Consider the following 24,895-nt stretch of genomic DNA (forward strand, 5'->3'; position numbering starts at 1 on the left):
TAACTACTGTTTCATTACATTTTTTTATTAATATTTAAGTCACATTATTTATGTTATTCATTCATTCATTTTCTTTTCGGCTTAGTCCCTTTATTAATCTGGGGTCACCACAGCGGAATGAACTGCCAACTCATCCAGCATTTGTTTTATGCAGCCCATCACTGTGAAACACATATACACAGCAGACAATTTTACCTACCCAATTAACCTGTACCACATGTCTTTGGACTGTGGGGGAAACCGGAGCACCCGGAGGAAACCCACGCGAACGCAGGGAGAACATGCAAACTCCACACAGAAACGCCAACTGACCCAGCCGAGGCTAGAACCAGCGACCTTCTTGCTGTGAGGCGACAGCACTACCTACTGCGCCACTGCGTTGCCCTTATTTATGTTATATAATTTATTATTGTTGTTTATTCATTTGGTTTTTTTCATTCATTTTTAGAAACTATATTAAACATATGTAAATGAGATTAATTAATTATTACTATTCTTCACACTATTATGACTTTCTTTTCTTTTTCATTCTTTTATAACCTGTTTTAACACATTTTAACACAGTTTTTTATCTGTTTTAATTATCTTTAATTCTTTTAATCATTTTTATTTTCTTGTTTCTTTTATTCTTGTTTGTGTAAAGCACTTGAGTTACCATTGAGTTACCATTGTGTATGAAATGTGCTGTATAAATAAACGTGCCTTGCCTAATTATTAATACAACCTATATACTGTTTTATTGATGCATTTAATGTAGTAATACAATTAATTAACAAATATTTTATAAAATAATTAATTATATATATTTAATAAATAATTAATAAAACATTTGATGGATGCTTTAATCTATTATTTTTGTACTATTTTTTATTATTTGTTTTTCATTTATTTTTACATTCAAAACAGTTTTGCAAGCACCATCACTCAATCAGTAAATTTACATACAACATGTTTAAGTAAAAATGCGTAATACTTTAGAAGAAAAAGTAAATAAAAAAATCATTTGATTGATGTTTTAATCTATATTGTTGTTACTATTTGATTATTTTATTTTATCATACTATTTAATCATCAAAAAGCGCGTAATTCCTTATAATAATACAAAAACGTCAAATTAATATGATCCTATTGAAAACCTTCATTACTGAACCAGACTGAAGATCTCGTGATTCGAATACTGCGTCATTAACGGACATAACGAACATTATTAGACTATCACCGATCAAAAAAAGTAGATAAAAGCAAATATACGTTAATCTTCGACTCGGTTACATGTTTTATTCAACACTAACGTAATTGTTTTGGTCTGTATTCCGCAAACGGCTCGTGTGTGTGTGTGTGTGTAAGTGCGTGTGCGCGTATGTGTGTGAGCGCGCGGACGCGGGTGCTTGAGTGCGTGAGCGCGAGAAAGAGGAGGTTGTTTCTGTAGACCTGGACGGTGTTTTTTCTGCTTAATTTCTCACGGAAATGTTACTCCACCTTGTCTCCGTAGTAGAGCCATAAGTGAATGGATGGAGCATGTTTTCGGTAAGCACTGTATTATTGTTATTATTTGCGTGGATAATGTGTGAATGAGCTGTACTGATATACACCGCAGTTATGAACGTTACAGCAAATACGACTGTCTGACGGGAACGTGTGTCATTCAGGGTAATAACGTGGCCGTATTTGATCTATTCCAGTAAAAATATTATGTATAAATGCCCAGTTGTTTTACTCGTCGGTCTTATTATTCATCCATATGCCACTTAAGGTTGTCTAATTGACTATAGGCGTTCCTCTGTTGGACTGTAAGGTGCAACTGAGGTTACAGTTGAGATTTTTTACCTTAATTTGGTCATTAGATAAAGATACTTTATATTGTATTCACACTGTTTGCAATCATAAATGATTTAAACTTTAATATTTTATATGACAAATAATTTCAAATAAGGGGTTAATATTGAATTTCTGTTTAAAATAAATACAGTGTTGTAATGTTATTAAAAATATTACATATAGTTCAGTGCCACCAACATAGTACAATAATATGTTTTATAAATAATTGAAATTATAATTAAAACTAAATATATTGTTGTTGTTGTTGTCTGTTATTATTAATATTATTATTACAACATTGTCATTCTTATGTACAATAATAATGTAATAATAATTTATAGTAATGTTGTTGTTGTTGTTGTTGTTGTTGTTATAAATCATAAATCATATACTTATGCATCAATATATTATGCAAAACATAACATTATACATATTATTTAACAAAAATTTCTTATTTTATTGTGTTATCAGCCTTCTATAGTAATGCATCACCATATTATGTTGATGTTTGTGTGTATATATATATATATATATATATATATATATATATATATATATATATATATATATATATATATATATATATACAATATTTATAACAATATAACAATATCTATAATTAATATATAGCATATATTGCTATATAATATTTAATAATTAGAAAGAATATTGATATTATATAATCATATTTTTATTATTAATAATAATATTGTTATTAATATATTTATTATTATTATTATTTATTGTATTATTTGTAATATATATTTTTTATTATTATTGTTTGTTTTTATAGTTTTTAGCCCTGCATCAATTTAGTATGCAAAGCATAACATTACAAATTATTTAATGAAGTGTCCTATTTTATTTTTTTAACATTTATTTATCAGATTTTTGTGACAGTTAACAAACAAAAGTAAAAGAGAAAATAACAGTACAAATAGAAAATAAATAAAAATATATAACAGTACAAAACTGATTAAAAATTAAAAATAATCCACACTATTACCCTCTTATTGTGCAACACACAATATATGATGTGCATAAACAATATATGATGTGCATAAACAATATATGATGTGCATTAATTTTACAAATTAAGCATGTAAACAGGTCAATATATAATTTATTTTTTTATTAATATTTTTTATTGTCCTGCAGTCATGTTGGATCAGTAAGTCAAATGCCTACTGACTTTCACAAACACTGTACACCATTTTTTTTACTACCAGTTCAGGTAGTCTTTAATGAGAAGATGCTAGAAATGTTTGTTTCACTGATGTTTATTTTGAACACATACCTTCCCACACACAAAACATGTGCATCACAGCGTCAGTCAGTGTAATGTCCCACCAAGCCTTCACAGCTATCGTCACAAATCATCATGCAATGTAAAGCCACCATATGGCAGGACGCTGCAGCCATGCAGCTCACCTGTGCTGACGGCATGCATGCAGCGCTGCAGTTTTCCCCAGGAGACAGTGTGTGTTTCCAGAGAACGGACGGGTTTCCTGGCTGCGCCTCCGCTGGGTCCTCATTAAGACGATGTGGGGGAAGATACACGCTCTGCGTCAGACATTAAAAAACAGCAAGAACTAAAAGACAATTAGACTGTGCTGCGTGACCCACATGATCTGATCATCTGCGATGCTTTCCAGCACAAGTAAACAAGCTTTTAAGTATTACAGTATAGCTGTAGGGGAGCGTTTTGTTTGAGATATCACCGTTATCTGCCTCTTTGTTTAAAGGCGCTTTACTCTGAACTCAATCAGATCATGATGAGATTATATGTTGCTGAAATATAATGTATTATTATTTGACTTACTCTTTTCTTAATGGTGGTGTTTTTCAGAGAAACCCGTAGAACCCGTCGGAGATGGCCTGGTGTTATGGCAATCTGGAAGAAGGACGTTCACATTGGTTAGTGCAGATTCTAAAGAAATATCAACATATCTAACAACACACATGTACATGCATTGTTTGGAAATTAAACACAGCAAAGAATGCGTTTCTTACACTGTAAATAATGATGGGTTGCACACAATGTTGTCCTTAATTGTTTTTGTTGTCCAAAAAAACCCAAGAATTGTGCTGATTCAGCTAATTTTAAATAAGTTTGAAGAAGCAGCAAAAATACTTTTTTTTTTTTTGTCCAAATAAAGGATTCAGGAAGCATTCGATCAAGATTAAATCAAGAAAATAAATCAAGAAGCATTTTCTAGACAAGTAAAACATATTATTAAGTGAGTTTTCTGTTAATACAATATAAATATTGTAAAATAATCTGATTTTCAGTTTAAAATAAGTACACTGTACACTTACACTGTAAAAAATGCAGGGTTCCACATAAATCATCCATGTTGACCTAACACAAATCGATTAAGTTAACTTAACACTTTTAACAAATTTTTGTGGATTGAACATAAAACATTTAAATTGTCCCAATGAAATATCAAGAATTGTGTTGTTTCAGCTCATGTTAATTAAGTAGTTTGAACAAGCAAAAAATATATATTTTTGAGTGTACTCACCCCACTGGAAATAATTGATCTTGTTTAAATGAAATACTAAAGCTTTACTTAAACTTAATTTTGCTATATTATTTCTGAAAACAAAACAATGTTTTCTTTTATTAATAATAATAATAATAATAATAATTATAATTCCTTACATTTATATAGCGATTTTCTGGACACTCAAAGCACTTTACAGATTTTTGGGGATCTCCTCATCCACCACCAGTGTGGAGCATCCACTTGGATGTCGCGACAGCAGCCATATTGCACCAGACTGAACACCACACACCAGCTGATTAGTGGAGAGGAGACAGAGTGATGAAGCCAATTATGATATGGGGGTGGTTAGGGGGCCATGATGGACAGAGGCCAGTGGGCAGATTTTTCCAGGATGCTTGGGTGAAACCCCTACCGTTTTTTGAAAGACATACTGGAATTTTTATGACTACAGAGAGTCAGGACCTCGGTTTAACGTCTCATCCGAAAGACAGTGCTCGCTGAGCAGTATAGAGTCCCCTGCTGGCCTCACTAACACCACTTCCGGCAGCAACCTAGCTTTCCTGTGTGGTCTCCCATCCAGGTACTGACCGGGAGATATTTACCAAATATTTACCAAATTATGTTTAACAGAGCAAGGAAATTTTCACAGTATGTCTGATAATATATTTTTTTCTGGAGAAAGTCTCATTTGTTTTATTTCGGCTAGAATAAAAGCAGTTTTTAAGTTTTAAAATCCATTTCAAGGTCAAAATTATTAGCCCCTTTAAGCTATATTTGTTTTCAAAGGTCTACAGAACATTGTTATACAATAACTTGCCTAATTACCCTAACCTGCCTAGTTAACCTAATTAACCTAGTTAAGCCTTTAAATGTCACTTTAAGCTGTATAGAAGTGTCTTGAAAAATATCTAGTCAAATATTATTTACTGTCATCATGGCAAAGATAAAATAAATCAGTTATTAGAAATGAGTTATTAAAACTATTATGTTTAGAAATGTGTTGGAAACATCTGTCGGTTAAACAGAAATTAGGGGAAAAAAACAGGGGGGCTAATAATTTTGACCAACTGTATGTCCGCATTATCCATTTATATTTTATAAGTTTAGACGTGAATTTATAGACATAGCATGAGCCTTAGTACAAGCTTCTTCCCAGTCCTCATCCGAAACTTAAGACTTCCTTAATGCATTGAAACTACAATATGAATTTTCAGATAAGCTCATTCTCAGCAAACCATAAAACTCTAGTATAATACCTTTTCTCAGATTATCTTTTATCATCATGTTTTCTAAAGATGAATATAGTGGTCCATTAAGATCGTTATCTCGATTTGCTTTAACAAAACTTCTTAATTGAACGTATTTAAAAAATGTTTTCTATTGAGATTAAATTTAAGCCCAATTTAAGCTCATCAAAAGACATCATTCTACCTAAATTCATCAAATAAAGATCTTAAATGATTTTAAGTCCTTTTGACTTCCACAGTTTGAATGTTGCATCTGATCTTCCTGGAACAAAGAACTGATTTCCGCTAATACCACTTTAGTTATTACAAAATTTAAAGTTCATCATTTTGTAGAGAAATGAATGCCTTCTCTTGGGCCGTTACTTCTCTTAAACAGTAACCTACAGTGACATGACACCTAGTCACATGATCAACTGTAGACGCAACAAACAACCGGACAACTGCAGTGTTTAGCAGTTCAACAGATCAAATCCGCCACAACAAAAGACCTGCTCTCATATAGTCCATACTTAAGTTCTGCATTTAATGTTTATTGTTAGCAACAGAATTCATCCACGCCATGTGTTTGAGCTGAGGTCTTCAGCTCTTCTCAGGTCTTGTTGCCTAGAAACCTTGATGACACCCCCCTTGTGCGATTGTTGCCGCTGCTCTTGGCTTCACTTGCACACAAACAAATCAAACTCGTTTGGATCCCCAGAAATAGTTCATTATAATGCTTTTTTTCCCTTTCTCCTCTTCTATTCACATCACCCATTGCTCCGTTATTGTCTTACGTTCTGCTCCTCTGAGATAAAGAAGTCACCTTGGTGCTGACGTGAAGATGCACTACATGTTTGTGTGTGTGTGTGATTATGGGAAGGAAAAGGTAATGGATCCGCCAGTGACGTAAAGGTTTGCCTACTTGACTTTGTATGCGCCACAGATCACTTCTTGCCTTTAGGCTTGCAGAGGCAGTACATCTTTTTAAATAAATAAAAATAAACTGGAAGACTGGATGGAGATCATAGCTGTGGGGACATGCGTGTGATACCTGCAGGTATTGTTTTGTGTGTGTATGTGTGTGTTTTACATTGTTAGTTGTTGTAATACGCTCATGTTTAAAGAGAAGTTGGGAAGGCAGTGTTGAAAGAATGACCGGGTTTTGACATTTTTGTCATTTTTTGTCAGTGTTTGAGTGGTCAAGTACACAAACAGGAAGAATACACACGCCTCCATGTGTTAGTCACTACAACACTTGTATGGTAATTTTCATAATTGCTGAAATGTCTGTTAAGGAGCCCTTGTGCAAGAGAGGGAAGCTTTATCTTTAGTGCAAAAATTACTACCGAAAAGTTTTTATTGTTAGCTTTATGCTGATGTAAAGTTAGTAAAGTCGGTAAAGTAACATTTTGCTTATGTTTAATTACTTTAAATTAATTAATTAATTAGATTTTTAGTCTCCTCTACGAATATTAGGGCTAGGCGATAAAGCAACAAATATATATATACACAATATAATGTTTAATATTGTACAGTATAGATAATTGTTTGCATTTTGTAAGCTTTTAAAAAAGAAAGAAGAACACCAATGTATTTTTTATTTAACTATTGTACTTTTAGTTTAGCTAACTACCTTATTTATTAAGACAATTTTTTTTTGGTTTGTTAGTTTTAACTGTCTAACACAAAATACAATTTAAACAAATCTTTCTTTGTTATGTTTTATTTTTTGATTAAATATGTCTTGAAGGGATGGTTCACACAAAAATTTCAATTCTGTAATTAATTACTCATGTCGTTCCAAACACTTGTGATTGTTGTTCATCTTAGGAATTTAAAATATATCCAAATCAAAAACATTCTAAAAATAAAGCAAAATATTAAACAACATTAAACAGAAATAATGACTTTATTGAACAGTTTGTTCTCCTCAGTGTCAGTATAGGGGGCACATTCTTGAGAGCACTTTGCTTTTTGTGTGCGTGGCAATGAAAACCCTTAAAAGTTGACTGAACTAATTAATTGAGTACACTCGTTGCCTGAATTTAATTGAGTAATGGAGTCTACCAAAACTTGCATATTTAAGTTTATTTAACTTTTTAAGGTTTTGTAGACTATACTTAAATTGTTCAGTTCACCAAACTTAGTGCTAAGTTTTTTTTTTCTATGCATATATATATATATATATATATATATATATATATATATATATATATATATATATATATATATTATTTCTTAGATGGAAAATATGTTGAATTAAAGAATAATGTACCCAAAATAAAGTTAAGAAACCCCTAATATCTTTTAAACTTCTCTCAAACCAAAACAAAAATGTCTTAGCTGTTGGATGATGGTCTTTACCTAAAGTTAAGCATAAAAAAAACAAACAAACAAAAAAACTGGTCACTGATACGGTCACCATTCATAATGATGGTATCCGAAATGTCAGATCTTATTCAGACAGCACTTTTACCAAACATTCAGTTATCTGGACAATAAGGAAGTCCTTAGGCTGAGCTTAAAACGCAAGGTTTCCCAACTAGGACTTCACAATACAAACAGTTTGAAGTAGCTCTAAGGAACCATGCGTTCCCTCTACCACAACTGAATCTTCATTCACCCACTCAGCTATTTTACATTCCAGGTGTCTGATCAGCGCCCTCTAGTGCCTTGTAGTTCCATAAGAACAGCATTTTTATTTCCATTCCATTTCCATGTCTGTCACTTGTTTTCCAAAAACAAGTATGTCATGTCGTATGTCAGCTCATAGACAAACCAGCTGATCCACATCACTTTGAAAAGCTCCAGTGTCCCTGTATTTGTCGTTACGCTCAGTAAACATCGGTGAGTTTGGTGAACCAATGACCTTCACGGCCAATCACAGTCATTTCTGTTGAGCACGTCAACACAATGGCAAATCAGCGCTGTTTAAGAATGTGCTCAACAGCACTCAAATGTTAGTGGGAAATGGACGTTTTTGAAATTTCAGTATCAATTGGTACCGAATTCCAGTATTGTGACAACCCTAATCCATAATGAGCCTGAGTTGAATATTACTTTGTGAAAAGGTCTATTATCTGATGTTTGAGGTATCGAGAAATTCACGACCTGTGCAAAAGTTATAAAAAAGGTAAGACATTAGCTCATCATATTCATAATTGAGCTAACAATTAAAATTACAAGATTGACTGAACAAATGAGAAAGTTCCATACAGAACTGTTTCAAACTCAGAGCATGGTACATAATACCTTATTGTGATGTTAATAACTTTTCTACAGATTCCAAGTAGTATCTCCATAGAACTCATTCATTCATTCATTTTCTTTTCGGCTTAGTCCCTTTATTAATCCGGGGTCGCCACGACAGAATTAACCTCCAACTTATCTAGCACGTTTTACGGACGGATGCCATTCCAGCCGCAACCCATCTCTGGGAAACATCCATACACACTCATACACTACGGACAATTTAGCTTACCCAATTCACCTGTACCGGATGTCTTTGGAATATGGGGGAAACCGGAGCACCCGGAGGAAACCCACGCGAATGCAGGGAGAACATGCAAACTCCACACAGAAACGCCGACTGACCCTGCCGTGGCTCGAACCAGCGACCTTCTTGCTGTGAGGCGACAGCACTACCTACTACGCCACTGTGTCACCCTATCTCCATAGAACTGTATAACTTAAATAACATAAGAATATAACACCATTAGGCATGGGACGATAACAGTTTTCAAGGTATACCGCGGTTTGGAAAAGTCAAGGTTTTAAAACCACAAAAATTTTGGTATGTGTAAGATTTTTTTTTACATTTATTTATTTATTTTTTAGGACAACAGTATCTCCAGCAGAAAAAAATATCCAAAGATGCCGTTTTAAATTGTAAAGAAAGTGTTTTTTAAACTAATGAAGACAGCAGAAGTCAATGATTGATTTAAATTATTTTGCCTGACATGTTTACTGTTCCAAAATATTTTAAATCTATCAAAAAATAAAATATGCTGTTTTTAAAGTGGAAAAAAGTTTAGTTTTTTACTCAGACATTTAAAAATAATATATTTTAGAGCAGTAATCACAATACTATGATACTGTGAAACCATGATTTTTTTCCCAAGGTTATCATATCGTCAGAATCTTATATCTGCCCATGCCTAAACACCATCAAAGTACTTTTTTGGTTTTAGGGGAGTTGTATATGTGACTGTACTGGTGTCCGTTTTATACAAAGAGTGTTATCTGCTACATCTCTGGGTGTGAAAACTGTTCAATTATTAATGCTTGATGACGGTTGTAGCACCTGAGCTAATTGAGGAACCGTTCTCATGTTTCTCATGTTGCCATAGAAAGCAGTGAACCAGTGCATAATGAGGCACAAATGATTTACCAGGCCATTCTGTGAGTGTTTGGTAGATTATTACAGTGTTTTCCCCTTCACTGAATCACCTTGCTGAAGAAAAACAATAGAAGGGTTTGTATTGAAGATGTGCTTCTTGCTAGAACCTGCAATTATATTCGGAGTAAACAAAACTACACTAAATGATCAGAGATGTGTTCATTTAGATGGTTATTCTGGCCAGTTGCTAGGATTTTTCTGTTGTTTATAGTGTGCTGCTGCTAGTCCTGTATATGCCGTTTCTAGGGTCTTATTGTTGGCTGTGACTGTAGGTATTTTGGATGTGTTTTGAGTGATAACTTAAACTAAAAACTATGAATCTAAACTATAAATCAATATTTTTCTGCTTATTTATTGCTATGACAATATTGTTGATGATAATTCCTATAATGGGTGGCACTGTGGCTCACTGTCGCCTCACAGCAAGACGGTCGCTGGTTCGAGTCCCAGCTGGGTCAGTTGGCATTTCTGTGTGGAGTTTGCGTGTTCTCCCCGTGTTGACGTGGGATTCCTCTGGGTGCTCCGGTTTCCCCCACAGTCCAAAGACATGCACTATAGGGGAATTGGGTGAACCAAAAAAAATGGCCATAGAGTATGAGTGTGTGTGCGCGCGAATTGAAGAGTGTATGGGTGTTTCCCAGCACTGGGTTGCAGCTGAAAGGGCATCAGCTGCTTAAAACATATGCCAGAACAGTTGGCGGTTCTGCAACCAAGAACCCACAGGGTTGGGGGGGTTGCTAGGTGTATTAAGTGGTTTATAGTATGTTGCTATGCAGTTGTATTGGTGTCCTGCACTGTTATGAGGCATTAAAGTGTGTTGCTGTGGAGTTTCTAAGGTTTTTTAGCTGGTTGTCAGGGTTGTTAAGGTGTTCTCAGGGATTTTTATTTTGTTACTGTCATGTTTCTAGGGTGTTCTTTCTGGTTAAAATATGTATTAAATAGCTAGTATTTTACAATGTGAAGTTTATTTATAAACTAATTTCGAGAGGATCACGTGCTTATGATTGCCTGCGGCTGGTCCTGCATTATCCAATTGATGATTCACCAATCAGACGATGACTAAGCCACTATGACTAAGCCATCCTAAGTTCCATATCACAGCCATCTTTGTTTGGAAGAATCCCCCCTTCCACCCCTCCTCCTCCTCCTTCTCCTCCTTTCCTAGATGGGTGGCACGGTGGCCCAGTGCACTGTTGCCTCACAGCAAAAATGTCACTGGTTCTAGTCCTTACCAAGCCAGCCGATGTTTCTGTGCGGAGTTTACACGTTCTCCCCGTGCTCGCGTGGGTTTCCCCCGGGTTCCCCGGTTTCCTCCCACTGTCCAAAAACAACTTAAGTTAATTGACTAATCCAAATCGGCACCATAGACATGCTCCTAGTAAGTAGTTATCTCTGAAGAGCAATCACTATCTGTTCATTAGCTACTACAGCAGGGGAGTTCTCGAGATCTACCTGAGCTCAAACTCCCCTCTTGCCTTGCAAATGGGAGTGAGCCCCTGGCTTGAGGATCTTATGAGCTCAGGGCTCTCTCCCGGGACAGGATGCCAAACAGAGTTTGTTCTGTTTCTGGGATTCCAAAGGACACAACAAAAAGAGAGAAGTGCTTACAGTTTAATTTAATTATGTTTCAGAGAATTATAAAAAAAAGATATAGCTCTAATAGCATAGATATAATAGCAGAAGCTGTGGATTGTGAGCCACAACCTGTAAGTATTTTTATTTGTTCAAATTAACCAACTACAGGCACAGATTCTAGCGTTAATGGTTTGTTGTAGCGAGGATGTAAACAAGGATGTAAACAATGGAAAATGCTGTTTGGCACCGCAAACAATTTAGCTTCAAATTCATATTTATCAGTTGAACCGTTGTAAATAGCCACAATCTAGCGCTGCAGTGTCTATGTATGCGGCCGCTTTCCTGCGTTCTACATCTCAAATAACTAACTCGCAAAAGATATGAGAATGTTTTATATTACTTACACATGCTTATAACACGAATATATGTGAAAGACATGTGTCAGATTTTATTTTAGAGAGCAGGCTGAGGTTCAGCTGTGTGCTCTTCATTTTCGGTCTGATTTAGACTGCTAACACTGCTAACAGCTGCTCTGACTGGACTGTATACACAGGGGGTTTACTTGTAGGGGCGTGACATGGAGCCGATTCGCTAATCACAGCTCATTGTGTTAGCTGACCAATCAGAGCCTCTTGAGAGCGGCCTTTCAGAGAAACTAGTAAATATGACAGTCGTTTTCATGTTAGCTGAGTAGCTGTATATAATCAAAGTAAGATATATGAAAAAATAACGTGTTTTTCTACAAGTGATGCATGAGCACACATTGCTTTCCATCTTATAAACACAACCAAGCCTTAAAAATACACTGTGGACCACCCCTTTAAAAGATTGCATTGTGTTGCTATGCGGTTTGTAAGGTGTTCCGGCCGGTTGAGAGGTGTTGTATTTTGTTACTAAAATGTTTCTATTGAGTTCTATCCGGTTGTTAGATAGATCAAGTACTTTGCTCTTTTATGGTTGTTCTCACTTGTTGCTAGGTGCTTCTAAGTTATCTTGAGTGGTTTATATTGTGTTATTATGTTGTTTCTAATCTGGTGTTCGTGCTTGTTGCTAGATGATGTTTTAAGTGGTTTATATTTTGTCACATTGTTGTTCCTAGCGTGTTCTGGTTGGTTGTTAGGTGTTTCTTAATGGTCCACTCCAAATTTAAAAATACTGACATTACAGTAGGTCTGTAGATGTGGCCCTCTTTTACCTCTTTTGATGTTACAGGATTTTCCCCTCACCAGTTTGACCATTATTCACGTCACAAACGCAAACATGTGGAATTTCATCTAGAGACTCAGTCATTTGGTCAGTCTTGGGTAGTTACATTTCCTGTTCTGCAAGTCAGGCTGTGATCGTGACATTTAGCTGTACTTGAGGACGATCTGGAGTATATGATGTGACTGCGGTGCAATACAACTCCACACAAAGCTTGTTCAGGCCGGCATATAATGTGACCCTCAGCAAAATATAAACTGGAGCCAAGCCCAGATCCCCAAATTCCCATCGATTCAGATAGATTATATTGTAACGATTAATGTTTCACATCACAAGCCACACAAAGGACATCAGCCATGTTGTACAGTAAATCTTCCTGCGGTAGAACAATAGATCCACTATCTTGCGAGTTCACAGAGTTCAGCTATTGAGTTACACACTAACATATGAGAGGATACTATAAAAATGTGAGATGGGATGAGGAAGATACATGTGCTGCAAGAATCTCCACTGCTGCAAATGTTCGTGTTAGGGCTGTGCAATAAATATTGTTTCTGCAATGTGTGCAGAGTTTGTAAAATTGAGTTGGAGCCATAATTCAGAACATATGAGGTTTGTGGAATCATTGCAAAGTTCAAAGTCTGTATGAACCGGAAGTTGCAGAGAATTTTATTAAGGTATGTTAATTTACTATTAACTGAAATGAAATATTGAGTAGGGGGCGGGGCTTTCTTTTTGTACATCATTTCCTCATATATAGCAAACCAACAGTAACACTGTGTCCTAACAACATGCATCGCGACACATGATAGAAGGTAGCATTTCCATGTTAAAAAAAGTGTTTGTTTTGACACATAACCTGGCGATTTGCAATAGTTTAGAAATGCTTTCTATTTGAGCAACGTTGCGACAGAGCAACAGCATATACTATTATGACAAAGGTCACCTCAGGTACTGATTATGGGCTTTATTCAATATTAAATGCTAACAATGTGAGTTTTAACACCATTTTACGTGAACATGGTGATACTGTGTCCTAACAACATGTACCGCGACACGCAATAAAAAGTATCATTTCCATGTTAAAAGGAGTTTTTGTCCTAACACATAACCTAGCGATTTGCAAAAGTTTAGAAATGCTTTCTATTTCTGCAATGTTGCGGCAGAATAACAGCATATACTATTATGACAACGATCACCTCAGGTACTGATTATGGGCTTTATTCAATATTAAATGCTACCAATGTGAGTTTGAACATCATTTTACATGAACACGGTGACACTGTGTCCTATCAACATTCGCCTCAACATGCAGTAAAAAGTATAATTTCCAAGTTAAAAGAAGTTTTTGTCCTAAAACATAACCTAGCCATTTGCAAAAGTTTGGAAAGGCTTTCTATTCGCGCAATGTTGCGGCAAAACAACAGCAAATGAGAGTTCAAATGCAAAACCCTCCAAATCCATCTGACCTCTTTTCTTGTAAATAAGCATTTTCTATCAGGCTCCTCTGGTTAGGTTCAGATGTTTCAATTTATAAGTAATGATAAGGTTATTAGCTAGTAAATAAAATAGCTTCTTTCAAAAATGTCACTTTAGACAATTCTTGGTTTTTAACAAGGTAGATTTTCTTTTGCGTCAAAACCAGCTAAAAATCCACCTCTGCTTTTTTTTGCAAAAACCTCTAAATCCGCCTATTGGGACAAGACATTGTAATTAGTTGAAAAATCACTTAAGATGTAATTAGAAATTATTTTACCAAACATAAAACACATTACACAAACCACCTAAAATACATAAATCTGTCAAGTAAGTGGCGGTTCATTCCACTGTGATAAACCAGGGAAAAAGCAAAAGGAAAATGAATGACTGAAATCTGTCAATTAAGTGCATTAATTAATAACATTAAAACTGACATTAATTAAATCTTAACAATCTGTTGTCATTTCTGATATTCGGGATTTATTTTTAATGTAAGTAGAGCAATGTAAACATTGTAAACTAAGCTTGGTAGGTTCAAATAATATAGTGTAAAAACATCAATATCTGTGCATTGTCCATTAATTTAAATAGCTTATAAGAGGTATAGTTATTATGAAGTAATATAAATAATGTATAGTTTAATACATTATAATTATCTTTTAAAAAATAGCTTACATTAGCAAATAAAACACAAATTTTATTTTAAAACATAAAACTCATCCAGTTCATCAAACTCCGTGTTTTAAAAATCAAAATCAAAAGCAGAATAAAACAGTCTCCTTATAAAAGCCGGCGTATCAGCGTGCTGCTACATTGAAAACATATGATTTGATTCGCGCCTTCTGATTGGTTCTCGGGATATATTGGTTTTTGCTGTCAAAGGCAAGTGGCGTTTAGGGGCTTTGCAAACAAACTGTTATTTCTGAATGCGCTGAAGCTGCGATTTAGATGATTTGAAGCAAGTCTATTTGTTGAACATGTACTATGTGCCTAAAGCATTCGCTCAATGTCATTAGCTCATTTTTGGCAGAAGTGGCGTTTAGCGGCTTTCGCATCTGAACTCTTCATAACTCTTCATTACTATTATGACAATGATCACCTCAGGTACTGATTATGGGCTTTATTCAATGTTAAATGCTACAAATGTAAATTTGAACACTTTTTTATGCTAAATTTATTGCCATACTACTGAAAGCAGCAGCAGATAGTTTACCTTTTACAGTCGTCAAACTGATGTCAACAGAGAAGGACCGCCACTCCAGATTTGATCTTTCTAACCCCCATATTTTAGAGAGTCTACTCAGCTCTGATTGGGCAGATGGGCTGCCCTCAGTAATCATAAACATTGTCGACAGTTACTATGTTGCGTTCCTTGATAAAGCATTGGTAGAATTAGCTGATCAACATAAAACCTCCATCACAAGCACAACATGAGTATGTTTCCCACTGGTGTGTGTGTTTTTGTACAATATTTAATGACAGAATCTGTAAAAAAAAAATCACAATACTTATATAAAAAATGTAGTTTGAGATTGTTTGAGGTTTTTCTTATAGTTAGCTCCTTCAGCAGCATGTAGACTAATACATCAAAAGTCCCATGAATTCAAAAGTTTTTATATGTTAGTATCAGTATTGTTAGTTTTTAAGATATCTATAAGCTAGTGTGCTCTAAAACGGTGAAAAAATTTGCCTTTAGAAGATATAAAACTGTTATCAGCATGTAAAGCTTGCAGTTTGTCCACCTAAATTGATCAACGGTTTTATTCACGTCAACCCATACTACAGTTTCTAGTCACATCATAACCAATCAAATACGCTCTAGTATCTGACATACCCGCCCCCTTCAAAAGGCTTTTCATTTGATGCACTTAAACTCAACCACTCCCACTGCAGAGCGGTTATAAAACAAAATGCTATTGGCTGTTTTTTAAAAAGGGGAGGAGCTACACCAGGAGCTCTCACCCATGCTTCATGTTTCGGTTGAGATTAAACATCGAATAAAAATGCACATTTTAAAGCACTTCATGGGACCTTTAAGTATTTGGCTTTAGTTTCCTGATGTTTCCTGATTTTTCATGTTCCCTTTTTTTCTAAAATGATTTGTGCTAATCATAGGAGTGGTGTGATATCCCTGTGTGATAAAAGTACAAACATGTCAGTTGGTAGAGCTTTTGATACAACGCTTATATATTCACATGGTAAGCAGTGGGCAGGACTTTTTTTAACTTATATTTACATTGATGAAACACTGAGAAAGATGATGAAACATGGCGCAATGCGGAAGTGCAGAGTTAGATGCGTCCCAAACAACTCAAGAGAAAGAGAAACTTGCAGAAGAGTTCCAGTTTACAGTTCCTTAAAAACCTGTCAAAACAAATTCAGATTTCTTTTTATTTAATTCAATTATTTACTGTTTGTTTTCATCGAATATGCAATGTTTTGTCATAAATTACATTTATATACAGCTATGGAAATACTAAAGACCACCTGAAAAATCTCACTTTCTGTAGATTTACTGGATTTATTAGTTGTGTTAAAATGCTAGTATTGGTTTCTACTCATTCATTCATTGATTTATTTTCCTTCGGCTTAGTCCCTTTATTCATCAGGGGTTGCCACAGCGGAATGAATTGCCAACTTATCCAGCATATGTTTTTACACAGCGGATGCCCTTCAATCTACAGCCCAGTACTGGGAAACACTATGGCCAATTTAGCTTACCCAATTCACCTATAGCGTATGTCTTTGGACTGTGGGGGAAACGAGAGCACCTGGAGGAAACCCACGCCAACACGGGGAGAACATGCAAACTCCACACAGAAATGGCAACTGACCTTCTTGCTGTGAGGCGACAGTGCTAACCACTGAGCCACCCTGTCACCCCATTGGTCTATATAAAGGTCTGATAATATTTATTCCAAATGTCTTTTTGAGGTTTATTTTTATTATTATTAACACTGGGTTGGGTTGGGTTTATTAGTACTGGGTTGGGCCCCATTTTGCCTTCAGAACTGCCTTAATCCTTCAAGGCATAGATTCGGCAAGGTACTGGAAACATTCCTCAGAGATTTTGGTCTATATTGACATGAAAGCATCACACAGTTGCTGCAGATTTGTCGGCTGCACATCCATGATGCCAATCTCCCGTTCCACCACATCCCAAAGGTGCTCTATTGGATTGAGATATGGTGATTGTGGAGGCCATTTGAGTACAGTGAACTCATTGTCATGTTCAAGAAACCAGTCTGAGATGATTCGTGCTTTATGACATGGTGCGTTATCCTGCTGGAAGTAGCCATCAGAAGATGGGTACACTGTGGTCCTAAAGGGATGGACATGGTCAGCAACAATACTCGTGTGCCACGAAAATATTCCCCACACCATTACACCACCACCAGCAGCCTGAACCGTTGATACAAGGCAGGATGGATCCATGCTTTTATGTTGTTGATGCCAAATTCTGGTCCTACCATCCGAATGTCGCAGCAGAAATTGAGACTCATCAGACCAGGCAACATTTTTCCAAACTTGTATTATCCAATTTTGGTGAGCCTGTGTGAATTGTAGCCTCAGTTTCCTGTTCTTAGCTGACAGGAGTGGCACACGGTGTGGTCTACACCCGGTGTGGTGCTGCTGTAGCCCATCATCCTCAAGGTTGGATGTGTTGTGCATTCAGGCATTTGCACCCACGAAACTGCAGCTCACTGGATATTTTCTCTTTTTCTGACCATTCTCTGTGAACCCTAGAGATGGTTGTGCGTGAAAATGGCAGTAGATCAGCAGTTTCTGAAATACTCAGACCACCCCGTCTGCCACCAACAACCATGCCATGTTCAAAGTCACTTAAATCACCTTTCTTCTCCATTCCAATACACAATTTGAACTGCAGCAGATCATCTTGATCATGTCTACATGCCTAAATGAATTGTGTTGCTGCTCTGTGATTTGCTGAATGAAAATTGCATTGACAAGCAGTTGAACAGAATAAAGTGGCCGGTGAGTGAGTATTGCCAAATATACATAGAAAATATATACATTGTGTGTTTGTGTGTGTGTGTGTTATTAGGCTCAGTATGTTGAATCCTTTTAGTATACAGTGACTTTCTTAAATCTCTTTTAAACGACACTTCCCAACAGTACTGTTCATTTCTTTTCACATGAAAACATTTTAATTAGCCCAACAAATTAAAGTGCAACTTCACAGCAATAAACAATTCCTCTGGGCTTTTCTAGAGCTGTGTTAATAATGCCAGACGCTTCACTGACTCCTCAGTGAAGAGCTGGTAAATGATTAGGTGTAGCTTCATGCTAATACTCTACATATAAGCCCTGCAGGCCATGAAAATTCCTGAGGTTGGACTGAAGGAAACACGTCTCAATCTCTATTACGTTCACAGACAAGTGTAGGCGACGTCTGCTTCATTCCTCTAACTACAGAAAGAAAACAGACAATTTATGGATTGACTGTCTTGCTAACTACACTGTAGCGTTAGCCAGAGTTAGCCATTTGAATGGTTTTTTGTGCATCTCGAAGAATGACATTGCAAACAGGCAATGGCGCTACGATGGCTGTGGATGTTAACACCATGGAGAGGAGGTTGGAATTCACACTCAATATCACCCGGACAAGGTAGTGCTGAAGATGGACTGTAGAGATGATTCATATAGCTGGAATTTACTGGATTACATCTGTGGTGTTGACCTTAATCTGCAATGTGGTAATGCGCTTGTTTTTGGCGATTGTTTTATAACTTCCGATTCTGAAGTTTTAATGACTATGAATAATAAACGGCAGAAATCAATCAAACTACTCGCTCTACAAACAAGTGTGTTCATGACTACACATAAAAAGTAGAATAACATAATTAGAAAATATCAGTTTGCAACATCAATCAGCATTTTTTTTTTTATAATAATTTTTTAGGGTTTTTTCACATTTAATTTGGATAGGATAGTGGAAGTTACAGACAAGAAAGTATTAGGAGCAGAGAGAGGGAAAGGGTCAGCAAAGGACCTTCAACCAGGAATCAAACTCGGGTCGTCGCGAGCACCATGGTGCTATATGTCGGTGCACTTAACCACTAGGTTATTGGTGCCAACAATGAGCGATTTTTGACGTCTAAAAATTAATAGAAGTAAATGAGAGCAGAAGTCTCGAGCCAAAAAAAAATACTAATGTTGCACCTTTTTGTACACAAAGGTCAACAGGCATATATTATAACTCGCTATATACTGCAAAAAAAAATCTACCCCCCATAAAAAAAATATATATCATAATAATAATGATGGGCGACGCATTGTCGCAGTAGGTAGTGCTGTCACCTCACAGCAAGAAGGTCGCTGGTTTGAGCCTTGGCTGGGTCAATTGCCATTTCTGTGTGGAGTTTGCATGTTCTCCCTGCGTTTGTGTGGGTTTGCTCCGGTTTCTCCCACAGTCCAAAGACATACGTTACAGGTGAAATGGGTAGGCTAAATTGTCTGTAGTGTATGAGTGTGTATGGATGTTTCCCAGAGATGGGTTGCAGCTGGAAGGGCATCCGCTGCGTAAAACATGTGCTGGATAAGTTGGTGGTTCATTCTGCTGTGGCGACCCTGGATTAAAGGAGGGACTCAGCTGAAAAGAAAATGAATGAATGCATAATAATGATAAAATCTTTAATTGGTTTATGCAGTGAGTTATTATTACAGTAGTGCGTGTTCGATGGATTAGCTGACGTCTTTTCTTCAGAAACATGTACGTATGTGGAGATTTTGCACGATGGTGCCCTCTAGTGTTCAGTATGAACAAAAAAGAAATAACATTTATTATTATTATTATATGAGTAGGCTACATGTTCGATAGCTTGTGGATTTGAACCTGTTTACAAAGAGTTTCACTGACTTAGTTTCACTTTCACTTCATACCATAAGTCGAGTGTTCGAAATACTAAAAGAACAACGTCTATATTTTATAGTATTCAATACAGTGATATAGGCTTGGTTAATTAGCATTGCATTATAAATATGCTTATAAAACCCCTAGAATGGTTTAAAGAACACAGATAATCCATATGGGCAGCGCAGTTGTGCAGTAAGTAGTGCTGTCGCCTCACAGCAAGAAGGTCACTAGTTCGAGCCTCGGCTGGGTCAGTTGGCGTTTCTGTGTGGAGTTTGCATGTTCTCCCTGCGTCGCGTGGGGTTCCTCAGGGTGCTTCGGTTTCCGCCACATTCCAAAGACATGCTGTACAGGTGAATTGGGTAGGCTAAATTGTCCATAGTGAATGAGTGTGTGTGGATGTTTCCCAGAGATGGGTTGGAGCTGGAAAGGCATCCGCTGCGTAAAACATATGCTGGATAAGTTGGCGGTTCATTCCGCTGTGGCGACCCTGGATTAATAAAGGGACTAAGCCGAAAAGAAATTGAATGAATGAATGAGATAATGCGTATATTGCCACAAACGTTTGTGTATTGTCATGTTTGATCCGTTTATCCGTTTCTAGCATATTTATTTTCCTTGCTGTCCTGCAGTGATAGCTGACCGCAGCTGACGTCTTTTCTTCAGGAACATGTTTGTGGAGATTATGCGCGAGAGTGACCTCTAGTGTTCAGTATGACTGAAACAGAAATAACACTTTAAGGTATGATTGAGGGATGCAATGAGTTATTATTATAGTAGTAGGCTACATGTTCGATAGTTTGTGTGTTTGAGCCTGTTTACAAATAGATTTACTGACATACTTTCACTTCATACCATCAGTCGAGTGTTCAAAATACTTCATTTTTTGTGACCAGATGTGATATCACAGCATACAGAACAACGCCTATATTAAAAATACCTATAATGGCTAAAAGAACACAGATAATCCATATATTGCCACAAACGTTTGTTTATGGTCTTCATGTTAAATCCATTTATCCATTTCTATCATTTTTATCATCTTTCAGTAATAGCTGACCGTAGCTGACGTCTTTTCTTCAGAAACATGTATGGGGAGATTTTGTGTGAGGGTGCCCTCTAGTGTTCAGTATGATTGAAAAATAAATAACATTTAAATGTATGCTCAAGTTATGAGTTATTATTATAGTAGTAGGCTACTTGTTCGATTGTTTGTTTGAGCCTCTTTACAAAGAGATTTACTCACTTTCACTTTCACTTCATAACATCAGTCGAGTGTTTGAAATACCTTATTTTTGTGAAACAGATGTGATTTAATATCCCAGTATAAAAAACAACGCCTATAATTTATAGTATTCAATACAGTGATTAATGCTAGGTCAATTAGCATCTCATTATAAATATGCTCATAAAATACCTAGAATGGTTTAAAGAACACAGGTAATCCATATATTGCCACAGACATTTGTGTATTGTCTTCATGTTTGATCCATTTATCCGTTGCATCTTTATTTTCTTTGCTGTCCTGCAGTGTTAGCTGACCGTAGCTGACGTCTTTTCTTCAGAAACATGTATGTGGAGATTTTGCGTTTGGGTGACCTCTAGTGTCCAGTATGAATTAAAAATAAATAACATTTCGATGTATGCTCAAGGTATGCAATGAGTTATTATTACAATGGGGTATATGCCGAAGCATGCAAATAGGACTTTTAATTTGCCAGTAACCTGGGTTAATCGTTTCCGGTGAATTGTATGCCAATGCAAAATCGGCGCGTTTAAGGTCTGTTTTCTTAAAAAATCAGCAATCTCCACTGGCTAAGTGATATCCGATATAAAGTGGGTCTCAGATTGTACAGGAAGCACTGCATTAAATAACATTTTCCCCACCATGTCTTTATAATATGAGCATTTATCTTACCCCAGTATATTCAATGGAGCTTCTGTGCTATCCTGCTGATTCTGACGGGCGTGTGCGAGCAAACGGTGTTTTGTTTCGTTTTACGCTTGAGCAACTAAATGGATGCCAAGTCTGTTTAACTGATTGTATTTGAATTACTTTACAACACCGATGCTGTAAAATGAACCGTATAAAATGGAAAAAAACTCAAGTAGGTATCGCTGCAGCCCAGAGACCTCCAAGTGGGAGGGATTACTCCGCAAGTAGGTTGGGTGACCTCCAAGTGGGAGGGACTTAAACCACAAGTAGGTTGGGTTTAACTGCTGTAGGTGGAGTAGACATTAATAAAACACAACAGGTTACTGTGAGGTTGGGTTTAGGGTTGGGTTTAGGTGTAGACGTTAATAAAACACAAGAGGTTACTGTGAGATTGGGTTTAGGGTTAGGGTTAGGTGTAGACATTCATAAAGCACAATATTGAACTCTAAATACGACTCAATAAATAAAATATATGAAAAAATCCAGGTTTGCACAGCCCCCTTGTAGCTCGAAGGACCACTCACTAGGAGCTCAAGTCTCACCCACTTGGAGCTGGCTCTGACCTCCGCTTATACCCTTCTCAAAAAACTCACAATAACAGGTCACTGGAAGTTTATCAGTATGGGAAACACACTAGCTCGGCATATACCCTACAGTAGGCTACGTCTTCAATAGTTTGTGTGTTTGACTTACTGACTTACTTTCACCCTAAATTCACTTCATAACATCATCATAACATCATCATATTGCCACAATCACTTGTTTATTAGCTTCATGTTAAATCTATTTATTAATTTCTAGCATCTTTATACTCTTTCAGTGATAGCTGAAGTCTTTTCCTCAGAAACATGTATATGGAGATTTTGCGCAAGGGTGCTCTCTAGTGTCTAGTATGAATGAAACAGATAGCATTGTCATGCAAATTTTATTTCAAAATTAAATTTTTTTATTTCTTTCATTTCTTGCTTCAGCACATCTGCCTGCATATGATCCTGAAAAGCTTGATTAGCTACATCAGTGTGCTTAAATATGGTTGAGCTTTGCAGAAGAATAAAAATGAAAATAAATACTTTTCTATAAAGATACAGACCTTTCATTGGACTCATTATTATCAATAATATCGTTATCGCTATAAATACCAGAACATATTGTAATATCATTTTAAGTCCATATCGCCCATACTTAGTCTGCTTAAAGTTGTTCTTCCAGGAGACGTTTGGTTTCAATCGATGAGTGTTCTCACCTTACAGCCTTTCTATTTTTACTTCCTTCATTTGCGGAGTGATGTTCACTGATGATTTCACAGACATCGCTTTCCAGGCGCCGCTGTTTGTGGCTTTTTGCTCATTTATGGCTCTGCACTCCTGAAAATGAGAAAGATCGGATGAATTCATGCCCATTGTTTACTGCGAGAAAATATTCTTAATCTCCTTCACTGATATTTCATCATATATTTTTTACATATGAAAAAAAGCAAAGATTATTTTGTGTTCCTTCAAATGCTTACGTTTTTAAAAGTTCATTTCTGTGAATTAAATTTTTGAGGAGATTGTCTATTGTAAAAAATATTTTTAAAATAATTTGTAATAATTTGTACATCACTTCATAAATTTAGGATAGCTTGTTTTGTTTTGTACTTGTTTGGTATAGCCAGATTTGATAAGGAAATTACTCCCAGTGAACTGAACCTTCTCCTAACATTAGTGTTTAGTTGACAATGATATACTGTAGTTCATCTTTATGAAACTATTGCAGTATTTACTAGTAGTTTTAATTTACTTTTTAATATATTCTCATTTTTCTATTAACATTTTTGTTCAAATTTTCCTTTTAAATGTTTAAAAAGTCCTTTTACAAAAACTAATTATTAATAAAAATATACTTAATAATATATACTTACTGTGTTTCCTCTAGGATTTTTTTCAGCTGTGGTGGCAGAATCTGTTGGGCCTTTTACACAGTTCTACCAATAACCGGGGACGGTATTTCATTGACAAATGTTTGTGAGCGCAGTATTACAACTGGAGATCACATTCATGTAATATGAGCATGTGAATTTCTGTGCTCGAGCGCCGATTTCCTCTGTTTGTGCACAAAACTTCTTGCACGCCCTCAAATACACGCTGCTCAAGTGCAGATTTTCTTGTGCGCTCTCAAATAAATGCTGCTGAAGTGCGATTTAGTGCATTTATGTAACGAGTATGTCTCCAGCATTTATTCGATTGGCTAGAAATATTTATGAATGTCTCCAATAGACCTACCGAGCGCATTAATGCGTCCTGAAGTAAAGTGAAACGGCTATAAACTCCAGCAAGATAAAGTCATTGTATGCAGAGCCATAGACCATTATCTATAAATAAAATATAATTATGTAAACTGTGTTCGTCATAACTGAAAGCTACGTCGTGTTTGCTAGCCTCACGCATCACTCACCTGTCAGTCAGTCAGTCAGCACGTCACCTTGGGTTAAACAAATAACGCACAGCACTACTACGATTACAGAAAAGTTTGCGCTGTTATAATTCACTTACCTTTTAATACGTTTGGTGCGATTATAACCCGCTATTTTAAAAAAACGACTGAATGTTTTGAATGAGAATCTGTAATGTAGCCATGGCGCGATGAATTTTGGTGTGGCGCCCCGCCATGGAAGAATGAATGTAGAAGAAACCATGACTTAAGTATATCTGTTAACTGTATAACTGTAAATAATTATAGTTACAGTAATGCCTGAGATTTTTGTTTGTTTTTTGTTTTTGTTTTGTTTTTAAGTGGCTTAGTAATCTACACTTTATTTCTGTTCTGCTCTAGAGGAAGAACGTCATGTTCGAGCCAACGATCGGGACTACAACGAGAGATTCAGTTATGCTG

General features: G+C 36.2%; 1 long non-coding RNA gene across 1 annotated transcript; it reads left to right on the top strand.

Moving 5' to 3' along the window:
• The first annotated feature begins 1,416 nt into the window (after positions 1–1,416).
• On the top strand, positions 1,417–24,895 carry LOC130219626 (uncharacterized). Its single transcript, XR_008836076.1, has 3 exons — positions 1,417–1,527; positions 3,668–3,735; positions 24,836–24,895. It is a non-coding gene; the product is annotated as an uncharacterized LOC130219626 (long non-coding RNA).

Source organism: Danio aesculapii, chromosome 25, assembly GCF_903798145.1.
Source record: "Danio aesculapii chromosome 25, fDanAes4.1, whole genome shotgun sequence".
NCBI lineage: Eukaryota > Metazoa > Chordata > Actinopteri > Cypriniformes > Danionidae > Danio > Danio aesculapii.